Source organism: Arachis hypogaea, chromosome 3, assembly GCF_003086295.3.
Source record: "Arachis hypogaea cultivar Tifrunner chromosome 3, arahy.Tifrunner.gnm2.J5K5, whole genome shotgun sequence".
Taxonomy (NCBI): domain Eukaryota; kingdom Viridiplantae; phylum Streptophyta; class Magnoliopsida; order Fabales; family Fabaceae; genus Arachis; species Arachis hypogaea.
Window position 1 is genome coordinate 120,586,588 of NC_092038.1, and position 4,383 is coordinate 120,590,970.

A 4,383-nucleotide genomic window follows, 5' to 3' on the forward strand; every position below is an offset into this window, starting at 1 on the left:
AGAAATTTGGATGATTTCTCCATGAGGAATTATAGGTGTTTCCATAAGGTTCACCCATATAATTTACCTCTGCCATTGCAGGGTTCTCAGGATCATAGGCTTCTTCTTCAGAAGATGCCTCTTTAGTACTGTTGGATGCATTTTGCCATCCATTCAGACTTTGAGAAATCATGTTGACTTGCTGAGTCAACATTTTGTTCTGAGCCAATATGGCATTCAAAGCATCAATCTCAAGAACTCCCTTCCTTTGAGGCGTCCCATTATTCACAGAATTCCTCTCAGAAGTGTACATGAATTGGTTATTTGCAACCATGTCAATAAGTTCTTGAGTTTCTGCAGGTATTTTCTTTAGGTGAATGGATCCACCTGCAGAATGGTCCAGTGACATCTTAGAGAACTCAGATAGACCATAATAGAATATATGCAGAATGGTCCACTCTGAAAGCATGTCAGAAGGACACCTTTTGGTCATCTACTTGTATCTTTCCCAAGCTTCATAGAGGGATTCACCATCTTTCTGTTTGAAGGTCTGATAATCCACTCTAAGCTTGCTCAGCTTTTGAGGAGGAAAGAACTTAGCCAAGAAGGCCGTGACCAGCTTATCCCAAGAGTCCAGGCTATCTTTAGGTTGTGAGTCCATACATGTTCTAGCTCTGTCTCTTACAGCAAAAGGGAAAAGCATGAGCCTGTAGACTTCAGGATCTACTCCATTAGTCTTAACAGTCTCACAGATCTGCAAAAACTCAGTCAAAAACTGATAGGGATCCTCTGATGGAAGTCCATGGAACTTGCAGTTCTATTGCATTAGAGCAACTAGTTGAGGTTTCAGCTCAAAATTGTTTGCTCCAATGGCAAGGATTGAGATGCTTCTTCCATCAAATTTGAAAGTGGGTGTAGTATAATCACCAAGCATCCTCCTTGCATTATTGTTGTTGGGCTTGGCTGCCATATCCTTTTCTTGTTCGAAAATTTCAGTAAGGTTGTCTCTGGATTATTGTATTTTAGCTTCTCTTAATTTCCTCTTCAGAGTCCTTTCAGGTTCAGGATCAGCTTCAACAAGAATGCATTTTTCCTTGTTCCTGCTCATATGAAAGAGAAGAAAATAAAGAAAATCTGGAATACTCTATGTCACAGTATAGAGATTCTTTTATGTGAGTAGAAGAATAAGAGAATAAAAGAAGAAAGGTAAGAATCCAAACAGAAGGGGGAAGAGTGAGTTCGAATTCTTGAGTAGAAGAGAGGTGTTAGTAGATAAATAAATAGATAGAAGAAGATGAGAGACAGAATTTTCAAAATTAATTTTGAAAAAGGGTTAGTGATTTTCAAAAATTAAGAGAAGAAATAAAATTAAAATTAAAATTTGAAATAATTAATTAATTAAGAAAATTTTTGAAAAGGAGGGAAGTGATTTTCGAAAATTAGAAAGAGAAAAGTAGTTAGGTGGTTTTGAAAAAGATAAGAGATAAACAAAAAATCAATTAGTTAGTTGAAAAAGATTTGAAAATCAATTTTGAAAAGATAAGAAGTTAGAAAAGATATTTTAAAATCAAATTTGAAAAAGATATAATTTGAAAAAAAGATATTTTGAAAAGATATAATTGAAAAAGATATTTTGGAAAAGATTTGATTTTTAAAATTAAAATTTGATTACGTGACTAACAAGAAACTAAAAGATATGATTCTAGAATTTAAAGATTGAACCTTTCTTAACAAGAAAGTAACAAACTTCAAATTTTTGAATCAATCACATTAATTGTTAGTAAAGTTTCGAAATTTTGAAATAAAGATAAGAAGAAGATTTTGAAAACAAATTTTAAAAATTTTCGAAAATAATAATAAAAAATGAAAAAGATTTGATTTTTTAAAATATTTTGAAAAGATAAGATTTTTTTTTTAAAATTGAAAATTTGACTTGACTTATAAGAAATAGCTAAGTTTTAAAAATTTTTTACTAAGTCAACTCAAATTTTTGAAATTTATGAGAGAAATAAGGAAAAGATATTTTTTATTTTTTGAATTTTTAATGATGAGAGAGAAAAACACAAAAATGACTCACAACATGAAAATTATGAATCAAAACACATGATGCAAGCAAGAACACTATGAATGTCAAGATGAACACCAAGAACACTTTGAAGATCAAGATGAACATCAAAACTTGTTTTTAAAAAATTTTCAAGAAAAGAAAAACATGCAAGACACCAAACTTAGAAATTTTTCATGTTTAGATACTATGAATGCAAAAATGCATATGAAAAACAACAAAAGACACAAAACAAGAAAATTTAAAGATCAAACAAGAAGACTTATCAAGAACAGCTTGAAGATCATGAAGAACGCCATGCATGAATTTTCGAAAATATGCATAAATTAAAAAAAAACATGCAATTGACACCAAACTTAAAAATTGACACAAGACTCAAACAAGAAACACAAAAATATTTTTTTTGGTTTTTATGATTTTATGAAATTTTTTTTGGATTTATTCGAAAATAATATTTAGAAAAACAAAAACAAAGAAAAAATTTTTGAAAGATTTTTGAAAACTTTTTGAAAAGAAAATTACCTAATCTGAGCAACAAGATGAACCGTCAGTTGTCCAAACTCGAACAATCCCCGGTAATGGCGCCAAAAACTTGGTGTTGTTGCCGAAATCTTGAATAATCGCTGGCTTAAAACTCGAACAATCCCCGGCAACGGCGCCAAAAACTTGGTGCATGAAATTGTGATCATCAAAATGGTGCCAAAGACTTGGTAGCGCTCTCAAACGTGAATCACACTTTGTAACAACTTCGCACAACTAACCAGCAAGTGCACTAGGTCGTCCAAGTAATAAACCTTACGTGAGTAAGGGTCGATCCTACGGAGATTGTTGGTATGAAGCAAGCTATGGTCATCTTGTAAATCTCAGTCAGGCAGATTATAATGGTTATAAAGGTTTTTGAAAATTAATAATAAATAAAGCATAAAATAAAGATAGAGATACTTATGTAAATCGTTGGTGGGAATTTCAGATAAGTGTATGGAGATACTTTGTCCCTGTTGAATCTCTGCTTTCCTACTACCTTCCTTCAATCCTTCATACTCCTTTCCATGGCAAGCTGTATGTAGGGCATCATAGTTGTCAATGGCTACTTCCCATCCTCTCAGTGAAAATGGTCCAAATGCTCTGTCATAGCACGGCTAATCATCTATCAGTTATCGATCATGTCGGAATAGAATCCATTGATTCTTTTGCGTCTGTCACCATGCCCAACAATCGCGAGTTTGAAGCTCGTCACAGTCATTCAATCCTTGAATCCTACTTGGCATACAACAGACAAGGTTTAGACTTTCTGGATTTTCAAGAGTGACCGCCAATAATTCTAGCTTATACCAAGAAGATTCTGATTAAGGAATCCAAGAGATATTCGATCGTCTAAGGTAGAACAGAATTGGTTGTCAGGCACGTGTTCATAGGTGAGAATGATGATGAGTGTCACGGATCATCACATTCATCATGTTGAATTGCAACGAATATCTTAGAATAAGAATAAGCTGAATTGAATAAAAGATAGTAGTAATTACATTAAAACTTGAGGTACAGCAGAGCTCCACACCCTTAATCTATGTTCTGCAGAAACTCCACCGTTGAAAATACATAAGTGATAATGGTCCAGGCATGGCCAAATGGCCAGCCCCCAAATGTGATATGAATTTGAAAATAGGGAAAATGACCCCTTAATACAATAGTAAAAAGTCCTATTTATACTAGACTAGCTACTAGGGTTTACAGAAATAAGTCTAAGTGTAGAAATCCACTTCCGGGGCCCACTTTGGTGTGTGCTTGGGCTGAGCTTGAGCTTTACATGTGCAGAGGCTTCTCTTGGAGTTAAACACCAAGTTGTAACGTGTTTTTGGTGTTTAACTCTGGTTTATGACGTGTTTCTGGCGTTTTACTCCAGAATGCAGCATGGAACTGGCGTTGAACGCCAGTTTGCGTTGTCTAAACTCCAAAAAAGTATGGACCATTATATATTGCTGGAAAGCCCTGGATGTCTAATATCTAACGCCGTTAAGAGCGTGCCATTTGGAGTTCTGTAGCTCCATAAACTCCATTTCGAGTACAGGGAGGTTAGAATCCAATAGCATCAGCAGTCCATTTTCAGCCTAAATCAGATTTTTGCTCGTCCCTCGATTTCAGCCAGAAAATACCTGAAATCACAGAAAAATATACAACTTATAGTAAAGTCCAGAAATGTGAATTTTACATAAAAACTAATGAAAATATTCCTAAAAGTAGCTAGATCCTACTAAAAACTACCTAAAAATGATGCCAAAAGCGTATAAATTATCCGCTCATCAGTAAGTGAGGGTCGATCCCACGAGGATTGATGGATCAAG

The 4,383-nt window shown here is 34.2% G+C and overlaps 1 non-coding gene across 1 annotated transcript; it reads left to right on the plus strand.

Moving 5' to 3' along the window:
• Positions 1-442: 442 nt before the first annotated feature.
• LOC112793827 (small nucleolar RNA R71) lies at positions 443-550 on the plus strand. The gene has a single exon (XR_003198520.1). It is a non-coding gene; the product is annotated as a small nucleolar RNA R71 (small nucleolar RNA).
• Positions 551-4,383: the final 3,833 nt, after the last annotated feature.